Below are 23,405 nucleotides of genomic sequence, written 5' to 3'. Positions count from 1 at the left end.
GTCAAAAGAATCTTTAAAAGCTTCCATTTGCACTAAACTTTTCCCATTAGAAGTCTATTTTCATTATGGATCAATTTTTATTTTAATGAAAAAATGATTTTCCCAGCCCCCCTGCTTTATTTTTTTCCCCCAGCTGGGGTTAAATCTGAAGCCCCAACGGGGTCTTGCCACTCAAAATGCCATTTTCCTCTTTTGCTGAGGCCTTTGGCTTGGTTGAAGGAGCCTGGCCAGACGACAAGGGGGCAGCTAATGCGGAAAGGCCCCTCCTGGGCACCTAGCGATGCTTGCTGGCACCTGCCTCCTCATCCTCAAACCCTTCCCTCGCTGGGAAAATGCTTTAAGAGGCTTGAATCCTGGGGGGATTTCTAGCTCAAAAGTCTCAGAGACTAATGCAGGACTAATTGGTCTTAAAAGCCCGTTGCTGGATGGCTCAGAGTCGCGCTGTCAATTCACGGGCTTGTTCCTATCATCTGCTGCCTCCTTTGGGTCCCAGTTTGGGGAGCGGCACAGCCGGAGGGGGTCCGGCGGGAGCAGCCCCCCGGGACGGCAGCAAACCCCCCCACTTTGCCGTGGCGGGGCCGTCCTTGCCAGCTCTGGCCTCTGGGCAGCAGCGGCAGCTTTGTGGCACCGTGTGCCTTCAGGCTCCCCGGCGCGGAGCTGAGGGCACCCCCCGGGGGCTCCATCCCGCCTCGCCCCGTCGTCGCTGCAGGCGGGGTGCCAAAGGGCCGAGAACCCGCTCCAGGGCCGTGGTAGGAAAAAAAACGATACAGAGCTGTCCAGAAATAAACCCCAAACCCATGTTCTTCATTTGTGCAGGGTTTTACATTGGATGTGGCAGCCCGAACCTTCTGGAGTCCGCGTGCCACCCGTGCTGCTCCCGTAGGCGATCCCAGCGCTGACCCCCTTGGGGGACCAGGACCACGGCAGCCTGGTGCAAGGCTTGCGAGGGGACACCCACGTCCTGGTACCTTGTCCCTGCCTCAAATCCTCAGCTGACTCAGGTTTTGCACGCAGGCAGGTGGGGAGGAAGGGGCTGAGCTGCGGCGCCGAATCGTCCCTGGGCAAGTTGTGCCCCAGCCGCGACGCCGGGCCCCACGTGGGTCCCCCCCCGATGGCAGCGGGGTTTTCCATCCCGCTCTGCCTCACCTTCCCCCAGCGAGCCGGCGGTCAGGCCAGGCCCCTGCCTTCGGTTTTCCGCAGCTGGTGGGACTTTGCCGTGCCCTTCACGTCACCAAAACGCCGGGTTTTCCCCCGTTTCCCCCGGCACAGGAGCCCGCTTCCCCTGCGGTAGCAGCTCCGGATAAGATTGCACATTGCTGAGCTTTTCCCTGTGCGTGCCCGTTGCCGGGACAATTATACTAAAATCACACCACCTGCAAGCGGTTAGTTAGAATAATAAATAAGTGATAGATTATCAAATAAAGCGTTGGCTTTAGATGAGGTCATCCTAGCAGCGTGTCGTGGGTCTCGGAGGGTTTGCAGGCTGCTTTCCTGCCGCTGATGGGCTAAATGGCTCTTGTATCAGTCAATAAAAAAGTTGTAGAGATTAAAGAATCAATTAGGCATTAGCCAAAGGGGCAAAAGCGTAACCCAAACACGCTGATAAAATCCAGTAGGTGATTATGGGAATGGTTCTTATTTCATTTTACTTTAGAAAGGAATAATTGCTCGTTACAGAGCATGGAGTGACCTGGACTGGATACTTTTCCAGCTTTGTAGAGGAGGAAATCCTCGCGTTCGGCTGACAAACGCAGAGGCACGCTGCGCTGTAGGGCCGAATGGGTGTTTTCTGGAGCCTTACGTTGAGGAGCATCGTTTTTCATCCCTGCAGAAGAGGCCAGGGGAGCTTGGTCGGTTATTTGGTGCAGGCTCGGCTCAGCGCACGCTTAACCGCGCCGGCGCACGTGTTTGGGGTAAGGAGAGATGCGAGAGGGATGGGACCGAATATCGGCCCCTGGGTATTTTGGAGCTCTGCTTATCACACGAACTTTGATTTAACCAAGTAAAATCTGATCAGCTGAAAAAGCATTTAGGGATGTATGTATTAGAGGGGTTATTTTCCCAATATTTACCATAAGGCCTTCCATTTTCCAGGAACCCACATGTGCAGCGCCGGCCCCGGCCCGGGCTGGCAGGTCGCGGTCAGGAATCGGGCTGCACAATGTCACGTTCTGCTAATTCATGCAAATGTTTATTAAGTGTTAGCCTAGTGCAAAGCCTTACCGCATTTTGGGCCAAAAATAGGGCGTCCCTGCCGGGGCATGGCTCCATGGGAAGGAGCGACCTGAGCATCCCAGCGCTCGCGGGCTGCTCCGGGGAGGCGGCAGCTCCAGAAACGCTGCGGGGAGCCCGGGGATGAGCAGCAGGACGGGTCTCTCTGGTTTTGCCTGTGTGTTTCTGCAGAACGAGACATTCTCCAGATTGTTTTCCAGGGAGAAAAGTTCACATGAATTACCTTTTTTTTTCCCCCCGAACTTGTATTAAGCTGAAATGTTTGGTTTTACAAGGGGGAGAAAGCATTGATTGCATCGTTTCAAGTGATTTCTGTTTGGAGCTATTTCTGAAGGGGAAGCGTGATGCTTTCAGGTGGGTCTTTAAGTCATTTCCACCCCCGCAAGAAGCACTGGCTGCTCGCTGCTCCCGTCCAGAGCGAACATCCATTTCGAGACGGAGCAGCTCCCCGGGCAGGGCTGCCCCGCCTGCACACCCGCTCCCTTTCCTGCTTAAAAGGGAGAGACTGACAAGCCAAAAAAAAAAAAAAGAGGCAAAAACCGAGCCACCCTGCAGGCGCTCTGGGCCTGGGGTCCCTGTGGAAGAGGCACGAGGACATCATGCCACGGCGCCAGGAGCCACCAGTGTCCCCGTAGCTGGAGGGTGCCGGGTCCCGCTGCCTGCGCTGCTTCCAGCCAAGCTCCCAGCTGCCTGGCCCTGCCTGGCCCTGCCTGGCCCAGGCGCTTATATATCCTTCATAAAGCATTATTTTTATGGCGTGTATATAAAACGCACGCACAATGCACATCACCGCCGGGCTGGCAGCGCCTCTCAGCCCGTGCCGGCCAGGCCGGGAACGAGCTGTTTATTGCTCTGTGCCCTCGCCTTGCAGCTCCCCGTGTACGCGCGTGGGTGGGTGAGACGGGGAATTTGTTTTTTCCTTTGGTTTTTTTTTTTTTCCCTTTTCACAGGTCATATACCACCAGGCCACGCCGTGGCTGCAGGCAGATTGCCTTGTGTGGGTTTATTTGAGGAACGTCGGAGAGTTTATCCCAGCTTGGCCGGGGAGGTGTTTGCTCCCCGCTCGACGCAGGCAGGCTGGGGCAGAGATGTGCCGCGCTAAGGCATCGCCTGGCCTCTTGTTTTCCACAGGTACAAAAAAAAAATAGACCAAAAAAATAGAAGCCCAAGGGCTAGCTGCCCAGCCGGCATAAAAACTCTTGCAAAAGCTAATTTTGCCCAGCTAGCAATGCACGGCTGCAGCGCTGGGAGGGGAAGAATCGCTCCCGGCTGGTGCGGGACCCGCCGCCGCCGCGGCGAGGAGTTGGGTTTCAAGTGCAGGGGAAAAAAGAGCCCGATCCTCGCTCGGGGGCTATACGCCGCTAATCCCCTGTTTATTCTCCGTCTAGCCCAGCCGCCCACACTCTCCTAAGCTTTTGTTCCTTAACAAGGTCCAGGGTAAAAAGATACCTCTGCAGCAGCTGTCTGCAACGCCGGCACGCGGGGAGCCGTTGGTGTCGGCACAGCCGCGTCCTCCGCCGGCCCTCGGCGCGATGCAAACTCCATCCTCCCAGAGCGGCTCCGGGCTCGTGGGGTTCGGCCCTTTGGGGGTTATTTCGGCTGAGGACCACGGCATAGCCCTGCTTGTCAGCTCGGATAAAAGTTTTATGCTTTTAAGGAGGCGGCAACAAATCGGAGGGATCGGAGTTGCATCTGCGGGGTGAGCGCTGGCAGCCGATGCAAGGCAAGACGGCTCTTGCGCTGGGTGCGTTAACCCTGCCAGTGCGGCATGGGCAACCCCGGGTGCTGCCCCAGGGCTGGTGCATTTCATTGGCAAATTAATCTCAGTCTCCTGGGCCAAGCTGGGAGAGCCAACTGCTGCCCTGAAGTGATGGAAAGTGGGGTCTAAGGGGGAAAGTGGGATTTCCCCGCTCCGGGTTATGGAACCAGTTTTGCTCCCAGTAAAGTGTTAGAAAGAGGCAAATCTCTTGTATACAAAATAGCAATCATTATGAGTAGTAATTTATCATTAAGCATTAATTATTAATAATTAACAGTAACACAAATGCTGAGATACTAAGGCAGATAAATGTACTTTGGAAACAAAAGGCCAGTCTGTAAGTCTAGGTAGAATTGTCCTTATCTCCTGGAAAAAAGTAACTTTTATACAGGCTAAGGAGGTTTTGCGAAACTTTAAACGAATTCAAAGGTGACTGAATTTATAGGACTTCAGTCTCTGAGATGACCCTGTCTGTCCCCAGACGGAGGGGAGACGCTGCCTGCACCTACAGTGGTTGTAGCACCCACACCCGTGCGAAGGCGGTAGCGGCCACATCCAGCCCTGCCTGCGAGGGAGCACAACAGGAGCTGAGCTTTGCCCCTTAAGCGGGACCCGGAGGCCAAGGACCGACTCCAGCAAAGTCGGAAGTGGAGTCAGGAGACAAGGATGAGAAGTTGTGCTTCTCCCTGTCTCCAGCAAGGCCTTCAGCTCCTTTGGGAATGACCGCACTGCGTGTACAACCCTTGCCCCGACACCCCTCTGCCGATCCAAGCGCTCGCCCCGCTGGAGACTTGCCGGCGCCAGCCGCGGCGAGGCCGGACGCGCTGGTGGCAGGGCGAGCCGCGGGTGGCTTGGTCGCCTCCTTGAGACATCCCAGCATCCCTTCCCGCTTGCTCCTTTTCTCTAATTAATTACGTTTTCTGTCCCTTTTGTGGCGCGGGTGCGCGCTGGCTGCCGAGGGGCGAGCGGGGAGCGTGCAGCTGTGGGCTCGGCGGCGGAGCAGCCATCTGCGGCGCCCGCCCGGGAAAAAAGCCTCGCAGCTGCCTGCGCCTGGTACCGGCGGTACCCGGACGAGGTCATTCATCACCAGGAGCCCCGGCAAGGAAGCTTGGCAGGGAAAAGGAGGACGGTAACCGCAGGAGGCAAATCTTAAAAATACTCTGGGGCAGCGGGTATTGTATCCGCAGCCTCGGAGCTTGTTTCCTCTTGCTGTTACAGAAGGGCAGGACGCGTCTGTTGTGTCCCGTGTGGGATGGAGCGGCCCCAGCGCGTCTCCATCGAGCTGGTCCTACCCATCAGCAGGAGGAATGAGCACAGACATCCCTTCCCAAGAAGGATGGCGAGGGGTTATGTGCGTTTAAATCAGAAACGCGGCGCGCTGGGTTGTGTTGGGTGTTGATGGAGGGTGCCTTTCCTGGTGCCCTCACTGAGGGCCGCCCTTACCATCTTTCCCTGGTCTGGGGACCCACCTATGCTGACAGCAAATGGCAGGAGAGAGCAAAATGCGTGAACTGAGCTCTGCAGGTACTTATCTGTGTCTGACTCCGCTGGCTCCGGTTACCCGAAATGCTGCTGAAGGCTCTGACCCACTTTCCCAGTTGACTTTCCTACAGCAGCTAAAGGTCCCCACTGTGGGCAGCACAGCTGGCCTGGGAGCAAGGACACAGTGGTGACCCAAGGTCCCTGGGCTGGGGAGCTCATGTTTGCCACCCCTAACCTGGTCCACCTCCCAAATCACCCCTTACTCTAGCAGAAGGAGCCAGCAGACACCCAACGGTGACGTCCACGGCAGGCTCTGATGTTGCCTTTGGTCTCTCTTCTCGGCCCCCAGCTCACCGAAGAGGAGAGTGGGTATCAGGAGCTGCGTGAGGAACAGGGCATGACCACCCCCACGCCCCACCTGCAGGTCCCTGGACACGGATGCCACCACCAGACCCGTCCGTGGAGATGGCTTTGCTCCTCCAAGATGGGATGTGGTCACCTTCCCGGCAGAAAGAGGTGAGAGCCGGGGAGCGCGGCCGCTCGGCACGGCCCCACGGGGGACGGGGGACAGGGGTGCCCACGCGGAGCCACACGACTCGGTGCAACGATGCGTAGCCAAACTGGTTCTTCTCTCTGTGGGATGCCCCGTCTTTCCTGTTTACTTGTTATTCTGGAAATAGAACAATAAATAATTTATCGCCGATCGGTTGGCGCCCGTCCGACCTGTCAGTTAAGTTGATTTTAACTGGCCAAGTGTCAGGGCAAAAGGCCAGGAACGCTGTGCTAGGGAACAGTCAACACCACAATTATAAGATTAACACCTTGTTTAGTGGTCAGATACTGTCAAGTGGTAAAAGATTGCTCCGGTTCGTCTCTATAGAGCATCGCTCACAAATTACCTTATTAAGCAGGACCTTGCTCGCGGTCGGCTCCCTGCACCTGTGTCCTCAGATATTTCCATTCATGGTGGAGAGGAGGCCAACACTCGGCTGGGGCTGCTGGGGGCTGCGCAGCTGCGGGAGCATTATTCCCTCTTACCATATTTGCATATCAATGAGCCCCTGATTAATATTTAAAGAGCCAGCTGTCCGAGCCACCTATGAAAGAAAAAAAGCTCTGTGAGGTTTTTATTTATTTTTTTTTTTTAGGGATAACACTTACTGCCCTTTATCAAGTATGCTTCATTTTTACCCCCCTATTCTTTATTTTCTTTTTTTTTTTTAAATGCCAGGGGAAAAAAATATGAAACGCCATTAACGAGTTATCAGTGAATGAGTTGTGCTGCTCTCAATGCTTCTCAGTCCTTTTGTGCCATAGTTGCAGCTGCATCGAGCAGGTTTTTAGGGGCAGGAGCCCAGCGCCGGCGCCAACGGGCGCCCATGGGAACTGTATCTACGGGCAGCTCAGCGCGAGCACGAGGCCTGGGAAACGGGCAGCGTCCCCCACGGGCGGGCAGGGCAGGGGCTGCCTCTCCTTTGCGGGGTGCATTTCCATGTTCCCAGCTTCCCCGGGCTCCTGTCGCGGAGCAGCGGCTGGTGCCGATGTCCCTGCGGTCCCCGGCGGGGAATGGATGCAGCGGCTTGGGAGGGATGCCGATGGTGACCCGCCAGTTAACGAGAAGCAAAGCACAAAGTAATGGCTCGAGTGGGCTAATCAATTGAAATGCCATCAAAAAAACTAAGAATTTGTATTTTCCGTGCCTCCCCAGCACTATTAATTGCCAGGCGGTTTTGTTTCCAGGCTTAAAAAGCTGTCATTTTAATAGACTATTCTCTTGCCATTTTTTTTCCTTGAGCATTTGTCAATAATCCTCCAACAGCGGCAGCTTTGTTATCCCAACTAATTGGAGTCAAGTGGGGCTGCGAGAAAAGATCGTTCACGACCGAGCCCTGGGAAAAACGCAAAAGGATTTTAATTTTCAATAAAATATGCAGATAAGTAGAAATTAACAGTGGGGAACGAGGTCTGGAGCCTGCGTGAATAATGGTGCTGCTCAGATGATGGCGGCTCGAGTGACTTAGTGAGAACTCGAGCGGGTCGTTGGCGATGCCGGTGGCTCTGCAGGGCTGGGGGGGGGGGTGCAGGGACCTGCCCCCCACACCTGCATGGCCACCCATGGGAAACCGATGGCTCAGGGTACTTTTTAATATTTTAATCGATATTTCTTGGGTGCGGGAGGTGAGCGAGCCGTTTATCCGACCGGTCGTGCCTGGCTGCAGCCGGTGGGGCAATATTTCAGGCCCCGCTTTGTTATTTTCATATACAAACGAGGGAAATTTGGGCACCCCTTCGCGGCGGGGATGGGATCGCGGCGGGATGCTGCAGTTCTCTGCCCTCTCTGCCCACGCCACGAGCCCGGCGGCGACCGCCGGCTGCTACGGATGCGGATTTTGGCCGGGCAAGTGTTTCTGCCACAGCCCCCTGCCCGTCGCTGCGTTTCGACCCAGCTGGTGACAGATGGCCTCTTCTGCTGGTGCAGCCACCAGAGAGGAACCAGACAGTTAGGAGTTGAAATAAAAAATCCCTCCAGCTTCACTGGATGCACAGAGGGTTGGCTGGATTTGCCCAGGCGGCCTCTCCTGGTCGTGCTGCTGGATGCACTGGGACCGGGGGCAGTTGCGCTGACGGATGCTGGTTGCAAACGGGTTTTTGAAAGTGATGGGGTAAAATATTTCCCAGCGAGGGGCCGTTCAGCGCCTCCCGCAGCGTAGCCTTTACCACGGGAATTTGCCCAGGGCTGGGGCTGGGAAGGGCTGAACCCACCCATGTCCCCGGGCTGCTCTCCCTGCTCCTCCGTCCCCTCCCCAGCTCCATCGGCAGAGGACCGGGTGCTGGAGGGGGACCATGTGCTGGCAGGGGACCGGGTGCCGGCACAGAGCAAACAACCCACGTGCTGCTTGCAGGCTCTGAGTGCCGGCTCCACGCCTCCAGCACTGTGCAGAACAGGTCAGTCCTGCCTTCCCCAGCAAGTCAGAGCACTTTTTAGGAGGATTTTGCACAAGTAATGCCTCCCAGCAGCCGTGCCCCATCCCACCGCGATGTGCCGTCCCGCTGGGCACAGAGGGGAGGGAGCCGGACGAAGCTGCACGCAGCCGCCAAGGAGGAGCCGGCTGAAGCGTTGGGGTCCCGCTGGCCCCCAGGCCAGCCCCCCTCTGCAGTTAGCAGTCCCTTGGGGAGGGGGACAGCTGAGCCGTCACCTGTTGGAGCTCAGACGCCGCAGCTGCGCCCGGCACCACCCGGCTGCTTTGAACCCTCCGGATTAGGCAGAGGAGAGTGCCGTGCACGCACTTGTGCTCCGCATGCCAATGCCTTCCTCCTCCTCCTCCTCCTCCTCCTCCCGGCGTCCTGCCGGCCACGTGGCCGCAGCCTCCCCGACCCGACATCGCATCCGTTCGGCACCTTCCGCGCCAGCTCCTCGCTGACGGTTTGGGGACAGCCCCGGGGGTGGCAGCGACCCTTTGGGCCCTGGGGGTTGGAGCCCCCGCAGAGCCCTGGGTGGGAGCGGCAGGGATCTGCTCGCGGCTGGACCGGGCGCAGCAGTGGTGGAGGTCGAGGACCTCTGGGCGGGGGTCAAAGCACCTTCAGCACTTGGGCTGCTGGGTTCAGATCTGCTGAGCTTTATCCTTCTTATCCAAAAGCGATAAAATCATAGGAAATCCCAGGGAGGAATATATATTTTTTTACTTTGTGAGAGACTGAATCTGCATGTTGCCACAGCCCAGTGCCCAACTCCACATTTTTTCCTCCATTCCATCTATTCCCATCGTGTCCCCTCCTTCCCACCGTAGCCCTCCCAGGGGAGGAGCCGGGGTGGTGGGACTTCGCTAGCAGGTGGGTGACGGCCCCGGCTCTGCAGATGCCCTCTCTGCGGGGTGCCCGGGCTGGGCTCCTCTTCTGTTGCTGCCCGTCTTGTGCAGCTGCTCCATCTCCAGTTGGGGTGCGTCGGGCACCCCCGGTTTGGGTGGGGTGCCCCCCGTTCGGGTACGCGCGGCTCTGTGCCGCCCTCCCTTTCGCGGCGGCGGCAGAGCGTGGCGCACGGCGGGCGGCCGCGGCACGCGTTGCGGTGATGCCCCCAGCTCGGCGGAGGACAGACAGGGGCGCCGGGTGGCCGGATTCTCCATCCCTTTCCATCCCTCCCTTACACACGTGCCTGATCCCCTCGTGCCTCTGTTTTCTCTCGTTTTCCTCAGTCCCAAATTCAAACCCAGGGAGACAGACAGCCCCTTCCGCAGTTTGCCAGCGGCCGCCACGCTGTCCCCGTGCCCTCACCGAGCCCAGCGCCACGGCAGGACCAGGACCGAGGCTTGGCCTGGGTCCCCAGGGGTGTGTTTCTTGGAGTGCAGGATTTGCCTTCTGTTTTTAAAAGCGGAGAAGGAATAGTTTGGGTCTATTGGGTTGTTTTTTTTTTTAAAAGAAAAAAGCTTTCTTCCCCGTACTGTACTTTTTGAATTACCCGGTTTCGCTATCTGCTCCCCACGCTCATGCTTTTGGTCTGTTTAAGAGCAAGAGTGTAACATTAAGGTGATTTATAGCAATCTCTGGAGTGGAAGGGCAGAGACTTGGGTATTTTTTTCCTTTTCCTCAGGTGAAAGAAAACCTCGAATGTTAACTCACGAGACATTACAACGACTGCTCCGTCAATCCTTGATTTACGAGCTCAAATTTATGAGTTAAAAATTATTATTCCACTCGCATATATTTTTTCCCTTGGCCGTTTTAGTGCCTGTGAAAGGTGAGGGGTTTGACAGCTCCTGGAAACAAAAGCCTTTAATATCTCCCCGAGCGAGGCTCTCCCAGGCAAGAAGAGGGATGCCAGGAGGGCTTTTCCTCCCTGCTGCAGATATTAGTCACTCCGGGCCAGTCTTAACCAAACAGAGCAGAAAGTTTGCTTGAGATAAGCCAGGACTAATTAGCAAAGTCTGTTCTTGGTGCCTGGGGACTCCCCCGGGATTATCCTCGGTGGCCAGATCGGCGCTGGGCTGGAGGGGGAGGCTGGGTGTGGAGGATGCCCATCACCCCCCGACATTTTAGGATCCCTCCCAAAATCTTTTTGGGCACCTCCAGAGCGGCTGAGGGGGACGCGAGGGGACTCGGGTTGTGTGCCGCGTGGCGGTGGCGGTCGCCATCCTCCAAGGTTGCTCTGGGATTATTTTTAATCACTTTGGCGAAGTACCTCCCCCCTCCTCCATCCCCCGAGTGACACCAACGTTTTGGGCCTAAACTAAACTGGCAGCAGTCTTTAAAATATAACATGCGTGAAATACCAGGGAGCAAAAAATATCCTCTTTAAAGCATATGTCGCGCAGTGGCTTAGAGAGCCGGGGGATTAAAATCTTAGTGGGGCTTGGGAAATAATGCCAGAGCCCCTGCTGCACTTCATTAAAGTACATTTTTGACGCAGCTTGCCTTATTCAATAACAATTTAGCTGACCAAAAACTGAATCGAAAGGGACAGGCAACTGTGTAGCATTTTGTTGCATTTTCATTTTCAGCATTTTTTCATGTCAATTTGCCATCTGCTGCCCCAGCGGCTGGAAGGCGGCTGTGCTCTGCCAGCGGAAAGGCTGAGCCCACCTCAAAGTGCTGGAGGGTTCGTGTCTCTGTGTTCCCCCCTGAAAAAAAATCAGACGGCGTTGGGGTCGGGCTGGTGCTCCCATGGGGCCGGCTGGGCTGGATGCTGAGGCTCACCACGATGCCCACCGCCCCGTCTGCTTCTCTGCTCAACCCCCAGCCAGAAGCTCTGCTTGCTCTGGCCACACTCGGACGGGGTGAGTGTCTACCGTTTCCCCTCCATCCCCACCCAGTGCGACTTAACCCCGATGCCCGCGGTCGTGGCAAAGCCCAAACGGCTTCAGAGCCGTCGGGGTGGCTCCGCGGCGGTGACCGTGGGAGTCCATGGGGTGGACGAGGCTTGGCCACCGTGGCCAGCGTTGCAGCGCGGATGCTGGGTTGGCTTCTGGTTTTTCCGGCCACGAAAATGAAATGTGCAGTTTTAGGTGACTTGAAAGGCAAAGCAGAAAGGAAGAGTTTCGCTGACCGTGGCTGCTTCCTGGGGAAATTCCCATTTTGAGGAAAAAGGTAGTTTTCTGTTGGAAAACACGCTTGGAAGGAGAAGGAGCAAGGGCGCCGCGGTCCGCGCCTTTCCCCCAGGAGGGACTGCAGATGGTCCTGCTGTAAATCTGTCACTAAGGGCATTTCGTGGTGCGGGGGGCAGGACTCCCACAGCCTGGGGACGGTGTTACCGACACCGGAAAACTCCAGCAGCTCTGAACACGTTTGTGTTTGGTATTTCCAAAACCCTTGAAGGCAGCACTCCACGTTATGGAAAGTTAATTGGGAGAAAGGAGCCAATTTCAGCCTGGAAGAGCATGAAACGGCCGCTGAGATGGTATCTAATTGTTTTCATCTCCTTCCTCCGCCCGCTCCTAAAGTCGAGTGGATTTTTCTTCCCACAAATTGGCTCAAAAAGAAAAAAAATTGATCCCAGGTTGAGATTTTTGTATTTCAAGTATCTGGGGCGTGTTTCTCTTTAGCACGGAGGGAGCGTCGCAGCCGGGCAGCCCCGAGGGCCCGGCTCTCTTCATTTAATATTCCTCTCTCCAACTCAAGTGGCTTAAAGAGAGTGCGACGGGGCAGGGTGGCAGGAGGCACCGTGCGGTGGGGCGCTGCGGTATGGGGGGAGATTCCCGGCAGTTCTCCTTTGCCTGAGCCCGTACGGGGCTAACCTGCCTTAGGGTGCATGGTTTTGGGTGCAGAGCCCCTTTGCCCCTAGTCCGCCTGCCCACGGGTAGACCAGGTGCCCCGCTCTGTGCCACCCACCTCCTCTGAGGTGGGCACAAGGGGTTCGAGGGAGAGCAAGCACCAAGAGCTGTCGAACACACAGGGGTGTTAAGCTGGAGGTGTTCTCCAGCTTCAGGTGTCTCTGACCACGTCTGTTCCTTCCTGGTGTTCCAGGGGTAGCCGTCCCTCAAAGAGCACAGACTGGGCTAGAGGGATGCTTGGGATCCAGCCAAGTCCTTACATTCTCCTCCCTCTACACACAGAGACCTCTCTTGGCCATAGCCCTCCTCTGCCAGGTGAGCTGGGGAGCAGGACAGAGTTATGGGTCATGCAAAGACACCAGTGATGCTCCTGAGGTCAAGTGAGAGCAGGAGGAGTCCCAGGGGAGCCGAGCAGCCAGGTCCAAATATGGATCCACCATGTGCATCTTCTCCAGGAGCAGCCAGCCAATGTTCCCACCGCGTGTGTCACGGTTCCCTGAATAACCAAGGCGTTCATACAAACAAAACAAAGAAACCCTCCGTCTCTCTGGAGACAAGTCACAAACAGAGAGCCAGGCCAGCCCCATTGATGGAGCTGGACACAGTGAATCACTCAACCAGCTGTAGTTTAAGCAATTTGGGTCAAATATGCACCCTGGCGTCACGCCACTGACTTATCTTGCATTTCACTTGTTGTACCTCAGCTCAGGGTTTGCCTCGCAGTTGCCTGTAGTTAACGTGACAGTCTGGGGTTGAAGGTGGGTACCTGTTTATGCAGTTACCCAAGGAATCTGCTGTGCTGGTTTTATTCCTATTTATTATTATGTCAGATTTTATTCCTGGCTAATTTTTACTGCAGCTGAACACAAAGGACAGCAAGAATAGTATTAGCAAAGAGCTTTACTGAGCTATTAATGTTCCCTGTGGGTGCAGAGTGAATACAGACACTCAACAAATGTATAAACGGGTCCATAAAACATGCCCGGGGTACCCCTGCAGTGCAGCCCCGAGGGGCTGCGGGGAGACTGGCCCACCTCCGCGCACGGGCGAGGGCCTGAAGCCGAGGGCTCGGTGCAGCTTCGGCTTAGCAAGGCTGGGCCCAGGGGACTTTTCTCCAGGATTACATCAGTAGCATGAGGATGCTGAGTGTACTGTCTGGGAATCTAGAAGACGAGGGGTTTTTTTTCTTTGCGATTATGTATATGATAAAATATGTTCTTCTGACTCTCGGGCTGCCTGCAAAAGGGGCTGTGCTGCAAAAGCGACGTTGCCTGGTTTTCCAGTGCCTGGGGCCGGCAGCTCTGTGTGCCACGGCAGCCGTGGGGCTGGGCTGGGGTGTGCTGCCCTTCCCCGCCTCCCTGCCCCGTTGGTACGTGGCGCTGCCCTGGGCAGGGAGGTGTGTGCCGCGCTGCCTTCTGCTAAACGGGGCCAAACCCACCCCGGTTCCCCGAGCCGCTATGCTCTGCTGCTCCGGGGATGTGCCGGGGGTCCTGCGCCCTGGGGGCTGTTCCACAGCTCCAGCAGGGCTGGGGTGCAAGGGAGACGCTTGGCCAGCTCTACATGCACGGGTACCACTGTGAGGATGCTCTGAACAGTCAGAAGCTCAGCCAGGGCGACTTTATCCATGTTGTCTGTAGCTCCTTAGCGCTGCGCATGCTGTTTGGGTGATGCTTTAAGCAGCTGTGGGATGCGGCTTTGTACGGCGATAAAACCTGGCGTTTCCAAGCACTCCTGTCAGGGGATTTTACCCCAAAAGAGCGAGCGAGGTAGGAAGAAGAGCAGAGGAGGTGCAGCTGGGAGCCCTCCCGAGGCGGCAGGGGCACGTGGAGCTCAGCCTCCGAGCACTGAGGGAGCCCCGTGAGGATGGGTGAGCGCTGGGAGGAGGAAGGCAGAGCAGGGCTTTGCCGATCAGCTCCACACTGGCTCCTGTGTGCAACGCAGGAGCAAAAATGGGGGGAAGAGAGCAGGCCAGGGGTTTTCCCTGTGGGGACAAGCTGCTTTGCACAAGTGTTTGCTAGCAGGCTATGGGGGGGAGGCAAAGAGGATCCAGTTCCTAAATTGGAGGCTAGCTGGAAAATGGAGGTCTGCTCCCGGGGCAGCTGGGGATTAGCCATGGGGATCTGTGGAAGGGGGTAAAACGTCGGGCTTCCTTCGGTCAAGATCACAGGGACATAGTTGAGCACCGGCCAATGCATCTCGCAGGCCAGCGCTCCGCAGACAGACTCCACCTCCCGAAACAACCGCATTGCATCGGGCTTGGCAGCCCTGCTCCATCTGGCAGCCCCCTCCCGAACAGGCTCAAAACTGAGCTCATATGGAGCCAGAATAACCTCTCGTCCCAGGAGGGGACAAGAGGAGGGCAGCAGGACCCTCATCAGTTTTGGTGTCGGCGTTGGGTCTGTCCCGCAGGTGCAACACTCTCAGGAGCACCCAAATGGGTGGGAGAAAGGGGACTGGGGTGACCATCGCCCTCACCCTTGGGCACAGAGTTCGAGGAGACCCTAGTCATGAGCCTTAATCTCTTTCACAAGCCTTTCTGGATGGAGGAGGGAAATCGGGACAACTCCTTGCCCCCGTTCCTGACCCAGCCTTGGCGCCCACTGAGCCCGCCCAGGGCTTTTGGCTGGTGGGGAGGGATGCTCGGAGGGACTGGTTTTTCCAACCCATGTTGCTGGCCAGCTGAGCCCAGGGTGTGCTGAGGGGCAAAGCTTCTTTAAAAACCCCCAAAATTTGCTCCAATTCAATATTTCAGCAAGAAACTGACATTTTAGTTTGGGGGGGGACGGGGACGACAGAATTAAGATGTCAGTGGGGATCTTTAGTAAATCATTCAGGTCCTCCATCCTCCCCAAGTACCGAGGAGGCCGGAGTTGCTCCAAAACCGCAGTTTTAACCAAAAGAAGCTAAAACAAACAAACAAACAAACAAACCACAAAAAAAAGCCACTTGGCCGTGTTTTTCATCGCCCCCTTCCCCCTCCTTTTTGATCGTCTCTGTCTTGTACAACCCTGGTATAGGCAGCAAGCTGAGGATTTCACCCATCTTTTCAAAGTAGCGCAGAGGAAGAAAGCAGCCTTTGTAAAGGGGTTTCTGAAGTTCTCTGTTCTGGGAAGGTTGGAAATAACACAAAAACATCCTTTCTCACTATATTGTGTCGCTTCCAGCTCTAAGCTCCACCACGACCCAGATGTTTAGATGATGATGCTGAAAAGGAAAATAAGAGCGGTGGTGAGAAAGCCAGGAGAGTGGGGATGCTGTGTGAAATTCGCTTCTAGAAACCTGCGCTGCTTTGGGTACAGAGTCTTTCTTTTCGAATTATGGAAGAGAATTAGAGAAGGAGACTCGGACGTTGTGAATTAATATCTTAATTCGGTAGGTATAGTGATGACTGTTAGTCCAGCTGCACGTCTCCTTATGGGCAACCGTGTAGTTTAGCTTTACGACAATAGGCAACGTTCAGCCTCCAACGTATTCAGGGTTTGGTGCTATCAAGCTTTTTATTTTCAGCCTTTTGATCCGATTCTCCCTTTTTCACTACATTGCTCCCAAGTTTTTCCAAACTTGGGACAATTATTGGTGTGAGTTCATCAGTCTGCTTTTAAAATTATCTTTATCCAGAAGGAGGAGGGGCCTCCTTAGGCGGATGTATGGAATAACTCTGTTATTACCTAATTGATTGGACAAGGAAAGTTAAGTGTGAAACTCTTCTTTATTGTCCATATCCTCTCTCTAATTATCCCGACTGTCTGGTCCGTAGTCCCCCTCTAATTGTTCTGCCTCAGCAAGAATTTCTCCAAATGTCCCAGCTGCTGATCCATCCCTTCCAGAGGGGTCTCAGCGTGGGCTTTCGCAGTCAGCTCGAGCCAAGCGAAGTCAACGCTGATGTGGGAAGGGGGTGACCCCCCCCCACCCCCCTTCCCAGGCCGCGCGTCCCTGCCGTGCCGGCATCGGTGTCCATCCACCTGCCGGGATGTGTGTCCAGCTGGATTTTGTGCCGGAGAGAGGGGCTGGGACTGGACTGAGTGCACCCAGATGTCGATGGTACGGGGAGGCTGCGGCATCGCGGTCCCCCTGCCCTGCCAGCTGTCCCGGGCAGAGGGGTGTTAGGAGGGGTCAAGGCACCGTCTCCCACCCATCCTAAACCCACTGCTGCCAAAGCACAGGTTGTCCTGGCCAAACCCCGGAGCAGGAGGTGGGAGCTGAACTCGTCTCTGCTCTGGCAGGCAGAGGAGCGAGACAAACTGCTCCGGCGCTGACTTTTCAGAGCCTGAGCCCTGGCTCTCGCCGCACGCCTGGCTACGGGCTCGTCCCGCCGGCGGGGCCCCGCAGCCGCCGCTGCGGAGGGGAGAGGGGACGTTTCCGTCCTGCGCTCTCCTGCCTTCTCTGGGGGATTAGGGCAGAGACCGGGATGCTTTGAAAACAAAGCCTTGAGTCTGCAAAGGTTGTGCTGCTGGAGCGACAAAGCTGATTCACCGTCTGCGGTGGCAGGCAGCCACGGAGCAGCAAACCATATGGTAGAGCTGGGTGGGAGGAGGAGCTGGGCTCCGTGCTTGCCCGCAGACCCCGGGAATACGTCGTATGAGGGTCCCTGGGTGCCCCGTGCGGGACAACCTGCCCGGGGAGCCTGCACGTCCCTGCCCCGTGGTCAGCCTTCAGCTCAGAGCCTGTCTGCGGAGCACGAGCGGTGGTTGTTGCTTTGGAGGGATGGGCGGTGGGGCAGTGGTTGCAGGGAAAACCCCGCTGCCCAGCGCCTCCACGAGCTGCCTGCGGGCGGGTGGATGGGTGCAGCATCGGAGGCTCGGCTCTGCCGGAGAGGACACCGTCACCCTGGGCTTGTGCGGGGCCGGGCTTGTGCGGGACCGGGCTTGTGCCCGCGTGTGCTGCAGGTCACGCTGTCCCCAGGCACCCTCCTCGCCGCCTCGACCTCCGCACTCCGCCGAGGAGGGTGGTCAAAGACCCTCGTGGTTTCTCCCCATCCCCACTCCCACCCTCCCTTTCCCCGCTTGTGCCTAATTCAATTTGCTTCTCCCGCAACAGCTCCCCATAGCTTGACCATTAGCAAACGGAGTTGGCCAGAGGCCTCGGTGACCATTTGCATGCTGACCCTGCTGCCGCCGCTGCCTGCCAGCCGGGCCCCGGGCACCCGCGAGGCGCGCCGGCGCTGCCAGCACCCCGCTTGCGGCGCGCTGCGGAGAGCTGCCAAATCGCAGCGGCGCTGGTGCCAATTCAGAGAGAAAGGGGCGAGGGAGCCGCACACAAAGAGCGGTTTATAGCCTGGCCGGGCACCTGACACGGGGAGGAGGGAGGGCTGAGACGTGCTTAGCCCTGATAATCGCCAGTTTGAGTTTAATATTATTTTTTTTTTTTTTTAATCAAAAGCACAGCAACAGCTGGGGCTGAGGCTTTCCAGGAGATGAACTCATGAACAACTGTTCAAAATAACTTTATTCGTACTGCTATTAGATCAGTCCACTGGGGAGCAACCAATTATTTTTGATTACTGGAGGCAGATAAGGCTGGGGTAGAGCCGAAAACCATGTGCTGCAAGGATCAAGGGCACCTCATGGCTTGGGCACGTTGGCTGTGCTGGCAGGTCACGGGCCCCCCAGCACCCATCTGAGCCCCCAGCACCCATCCGAGCTCCCCCCACGGTGCCAAGAGATCATGCCGGGGGGGAGCACAGCAGGTTGGGGGGATTCTGCATGAGGTTTTGCAGGTGTGCGCCGCGCGGGCATGCAGGAGGCAGCAGGCTGTGGGGATATTTGCAGGCAGATGGGTGCCATTTCTACCTAAAAACCAATTAACAGTGATGCTGCAGAGCTAATTAGCCTGTCTGAGGTTGGTCTGTCTTGTTTGTAAGCCCATAGCGTGGCATCAGCACAGGGAAACACGAGGGGTTTGGAGCAGGACCAGTCCCTTCCCAGCGGCCGAGGCGAGCGATGCCCGGACTCGTGGTGCAGCAGCGCCTGCGGCGGCAGCGCGGGTCCCATGTACCCCTGCCCGGGGGCGCGCCGCAGGGGTCCCAGCAGGGCCGTGCCCCATCACTCGTCCTGTCCCCATCCCGCAGACCAGACTTAAAGCGCTTTCAGTCAGCTGAGGCCAGTGCCGGATATTTTTGCTTTCCAGCATGACATCAAGCAAACCTGAGAGTGAGCTCTGTTAGCCAGCAGGATAATCTCCCAAGGGAACGAAAGGTGGAAGCTGAACCACTAAAAACTGGGCTGCAGGGAACAGCCTGCACTGGCCAGGAGACAGACTGCATGATCTAATAGGTCTTTTCCATTTCTCGCTCCTGTGATTCAAGAAGTATTGTCACTAGGGATTTTTTTAAAAATAGACCGGTTGAAACAGAAGACGGTGGATGTAGGGATCAGGCCCGCCTTGGCTGGGAGGCAGGTTGGTCTAACAGGACTTTTCCATCACGCCGTTCCATGATTAAACGAGACAAGAAAAGAAAAGGAAATTGATAAACACAATAGTAATTCCATCCAGGGTTTGCCTTAGTCAGGTTATTACAATCCTGACATCATGTCTTGAAAAGAGGACTGGAAATAAATCTCTAGTAGATAATATCTGCTCACTGGGGATGGAGAGGTGCACCGGGCTGCCAGGGGCATGAGGAGTTAATGCCTTTGGTGGTCCCCTCCCCAAAAAGCTGCTTCTCCTGATTTCGCTGGATCTCAAACCAGCAACGGAAGCGTGATGCTTCCAAGGAGACTTCACACCTTCTTCTGCCTGTGCCCCTTCGGCCTTCCTGCTAAAATCAGCCCCCCCTTCGAAAAAAGCATCTTCTGAAGGCATCTCGCCATGGTTGGGAAACTTATTTCCTGCCAGGTCATTTAATCAGGACAAACACTGAGGCGTCTGGGTTTGGCTTCAGCTGACGGGGGGTGCAGTCTCCCGACACCAGCGGTCTCACCACTGGGTCCCTGTGGGAGCAGGTCCCCTCCTGCACTGCCAGCTCTCCAGGGACACCCCGGAGTCGGACCAGCCTGAGCTGTAGCTATTCCCGGCGGCCCCAGGCTCTGGAAGTGCAGCTCAGGTGAGGCAGGATGCCTACATGATGCAAATTGGGATTTTTTTCTGTCCCTTTGGCCTTTATGGCCGCTACTGAGGATAGGTGTGAAAGCATGAGCGAGGCGGCTTAGAAACATGCCTCAGCCCACAGACCCCTCTCCAGCCCTCACCGGTGGCGCTGGGAACTCAGGAATCACCGTTTCAGGGAGGCAAATGAAATATTCTCCCTTTTTTTCCCTAAATGGTCCCCACTAATGGAAGGTCTCAGTCTGGAATTGATTTGACTCCCGTCACCAGAGCTGCTGCTACCAGGGATTTCGTAAGAGTCCGCAAGGCCTTTAATCTTTTCCTCTACAAATAGGTATGATGTAAAACCCAAATCCTGACCACCTCGTGGTTAGGAGTCTTGTGGCACTTGCAGCCGGAGCCAGGAGCGCGAGCCCTCGGGTCCTGGCCCAACTCCAGCCGGGCAATTTGTGTTCTGTCTCCGCATCCCCCACCGCTTCATCCGTGGAAATCGGAGCTGCTCCCGTCCAGTCCCGGCTGCTCCTGCCGTACCACGGCGCTCACTGAAACAGCCTCCGCACCCGGCCCTGGGGAAAGATGCATTGCAGGGGTAGGGCTTGCTTTTTTTGCTCATTTAGTTTCTTTAACAAGCGGATTTTTGCCTGTGAGCACACAAGCTCACAAGCTTTCTGCAAGCAGCCCCTGCGCTGCCTTCCTAGGGCTGCTGCTTGTCGCTCTGATGCAAAATCCCAACCCAAACCCCACTTGGAAAGGAGAAACGCGGAGGAAGACACACAGCTCTGCTGCACCCTCCAAAGGTCTGACCATCTCCAGCCCAGGAAATTCCCTGGCTACGTTTGGACCCGGCGCAAGGCTGAGCGTTTCGGGGTTGAACCATGAAAAGAAGTATTGCAATATGTGAACATTGCACCCAGCAGTTCTCACACGGCATCTCTCCGCAGCCTTAGCAGACGCAATCTATATTTTCTTTTAAAACAGCGGCCCAGTTGCTCCTCCAGCACAGGGCGCGATGCAGAGGTGGGCTATCACAGCATCTTTAAAAATACTCCATGTCCCCCCCCGGTGCGATCTGCAGGCTGCAGTGCCCTCTAGCGCGGCCCGGCCCCCACCCCAGCCCCCCTTAGCACCATGAAATCGGCAGCTTAACGGGCAGGGCCATGTGCGTGGCAGACCCCTGCCCACACGCCCCGGCTGGCAGCGCCCTCGCCTGCTGTCTGGGCTTTTTTTTTTTTTTTTTTTTTTAAAAATGTATCCTCAGCATCACACTGAGTTTTTTATTTCTCCCTCCCGCTGCTGGGTGCAATCCTGACCCCGCCGCAGCCGGCACCGGGTTTCTCCCCGGTTAAAGACACCCACTGGGGACCCGTAGCCCTGGTGATGGGCTCTCACGTTTTGGGGCTGCTCTGGGTGCTCAGGGCTGTTTCTTGGAATGCTTTCACACGGGGCTGCCCTGGGGTGCAGGCAGGGTGTTGCAGAGCAGCCTGGCACCACAGGCAAGCCTGGTACCATGGGCGTTCCTGCCGCTGACATGGCTCCTCCAGTTGCTTCTGACACTTTGGTGCTACTGTCCCCCATCCTCCCCTCCTGCCCCATCCTCCCCTCCTGTCCCCCATCCTCCCCTCCTGTCCCCATCCTCCCCTCCTGCCCCATCCTACCCTCCTGCCCCATCCTCCCTTCCTGCCCCATCCTCCCCTCCTGTCCCCATCCTCCCCTCCTGCCCCATCCTACCCTCCTGCCCCATCCTCCCTTCCTGCCCCCCATCCTCCCCTCCTGTCCCCATCCTCCCCTCCTGCCCCATCCTACCCTCCTGCCCCATCCTCCCCTCCTGTCCCCATCCTCCCCTCCTGCCCCATCCTCCCTTCCTGCCCCCCATCCTCCCTTCCTGTCCCCCATCCTCCCTTCCTGTCCCCCATCCTTCCCTCCTGCCCCATCCTCCCCTCCTGTCCCCATCCTCCCCTCCTGCCCCATCCTCCCCTCCTGTCCCCATCCTCCCCTCCTGCCCCATCCTACCCTCCTGCCCCATCCTCCCTTCCTGCCCCATCCTCCCCTCCTGTCCCCATCCTCCCCTCCTGCCCCATCCTCCCCTCCTGTCCCCATCCTCCCCTCCTGCCCCATCCTACCCTCCTGCCCCATCCTCCCCTCCTGTCCCCATCCTCCCCTCCTGCCCCATCCTCCCTTCCTGCCCCCCATCCTCCCCTCCTGTCCCCCATCCTCCCTTCCTGTCCCCCATCCTCCCTTCCTGCCCCATCCTCCCCTCCTGCCCCCCATCCTCCCTTCCTGCCCCATCCTCCCCTCCTGTCCCCTATCCTCCCCTCCTGCCCTCTATCCTCCCCTCCTGCCCCCCATCCTCCCCTCCTGCCCCATCCTCCCCTCCTGTCCCCATCCTCCCCTCCTGTCCCCCATCCTCCCCTCCTGTCCCCATCCTCCCCTCCTGCCCCCCATCCTCCCCTCCTGCCCCATCCTCCCCTCCTGTCCCCATCCTCCCCTCCTGCCCCCCATCCTCCCCTCCTGCCCCATCCTCCCCTCCTGTCCCCCATCCTCCCCTCCTGTCCCCATCCTCCCCTCCTGCCCTCTATCCTCCCCTCCTGTCCCCATCCTCCCTTCCTGCCCCATCCTCCCTTCCTGTCCCCCATCCTCCCCTCCTGCCCCCCATCCTCCCCTCCTGCCCCCCGTCCTCCCCTCCTGCCCCCATCCTCCCCTCCTGTCCTTCCTTTGCCTTTCAGGGAGAGGGAAGGTGGTCTCCATGGGCAGGGACATCATCGGCAAAGGACTAAAAATGCCACACGGTGATACTAGCGGAGCCCAGGCTCAGCCCACACAGAGATCAGGCGGCTCTGGACGGGTGGGAGATGCCTTCTTCAGATGGCAGCATCCAGCCCCACCAGCAATGACACGGCGCCTGGCTCCTCGCCTCTCCCCGCGGGGTACTGGGTCCCACCAGCCCTCACGCAGGTAAGGACCTTCAGTGATGCCCGAGACCACGGCGGGCACCCGGAGCTGCCCCTGCCAGGCTGGTTTCAGGGCAGCAGGACAAGGAGAGGTGGCCAGGGATGGGTTTGCAGGCGGAGGAACATCCATTTGGCTGCTCTGAAGCTGATGTGAAGAGGTGGGAAGAGCCCATCCTGCCCATGGGGTGGATGGAGAGGAGGGCTGCCCGCCGGCACACGAGAGGGACAGGGGAGCACGGGCGGTGGGACCAGATGGGACTCCCCGGCTCCTCGCGTCAGACCTTTGCCATGAGCCTCTTCACAAATCAATCAAGGCACGTTTTAAATTCCATTAAGTTTTCTGCTCTTTCCAGCTCTCTCAGGAGGCCTCTCTGTGGATGATTCGAAACCCTCTTCTATTTTCCAGCCTAAGTATATTCGTGGGCAGTGTTTTCCCACTCTCTTCCCATGCCAACGCTGGAGTTCAGCCGGCTTTTTCCTGTTCATCAGTGTTTGTAGATAGTGATCCTACCCTGTCTGGGACTTCATTTCCCTGGCACGACACCCCAAGGTCTCTGGCCTTCCCCAGCAGTCCCACCATGTCTCAGGAAGGATGGGGATCATACGTTTTTCTGGGTGATTCCTGGAGATGTCGGGGAATGCCAGTCTCGGGTGTTATCCCTGCTGGCCGCCCCTGCAGGGCATTTCCATCTTCCCATTCCTGATGAGGTTCGTCCCCACTCTTGTACCTCCAGCTTCCTCGGAGCACAAGGAGGACGAGGCAGATGAGGTCTGTGGTGTACCACAGCCTGCACAGACACGGAGCAAGTCATGAACCCCCCCTTCTTCAGGCTCGGGCACTATGGGGTCCCCCATTACCTGCCCTCACCCTCGGCCTCTCCAAACTCACAGTTACTAGGACACTGGCCCAGTGACTGTGAGAATCCCTGGATGATGCTACAGCTTCATCAACTAGGGCAATCATCAACTTTTTGATGAAGTTCATCAACCAGGTCAACGGAGCTGGGGCAGGGTCTGGAGCACAAGTGTGCTGGGGGGCGGCTGGGGGGGCTGGGGGGGTTTAGCCTGGAGAAGGGGGGGCTGAGGGGAGCCCTTCTCGCTCTCTGCAGCTGCCTGAGAGGGGCTGGAGTGAGGGGGGGGTCGGTCTCTGCTCCCATGTCACCAGTGACAGGGCGAGAG

General features: G+C 57.1%; 1 long non-coding RNA gene across 3 annotated transcripts in view; it reads left to right on the top strand.

Moving 5' to 3' along the window:
- The first annotated feature begins 3,789 nt into the window (after positions 1 to 3,789).
- LOC135315152 (uncharacterized) overlaps positions 3,790 to 23,405 on the top strand; it is a 29,963-nt gene continuing 10,347 nt past the window's right edge. The window contains exons 1-3 of one of the 3 annotated variants that reach the window (XR_010374588.1): positions 17,086 to 19,867; positions 19,977 to 20,075; positions 22,002 to 22,230. This is a non-coding gene — a long non-coding RNA (uncharacterized LOC135315152). Of the gene's footprint in view, positions 5,990 to 17,085; positions 19,868 to 19,976; positions 20,296 to 22,001; positions 22,231 to 23,405 lie in introns of those variants that run through there. The other 2 variants (XR_010374587.1, XR_010374589.1) reach the window with 2 other exon arrangements.

This window comes from Phalacrocorax carbo, chromosome 10, assembly GCF_963921805.1.
Source record: "Phalacrocorax carbo chromosome 10, bPhaCar2.1, whole genome shotgun sequence".
In the NCBI taxonomy this organism is placed as follows: Eukaryota; Metazoa; Chordata; class Aves; order Suliformes; family Phalacrocoracidae; genus Phalacrocorax; species Phalacrocorax carbo.
Note: the sequence above shows the minus strand (reverse complement) of the source record. Positions and strands in the feature narration are given on the sequence as shown.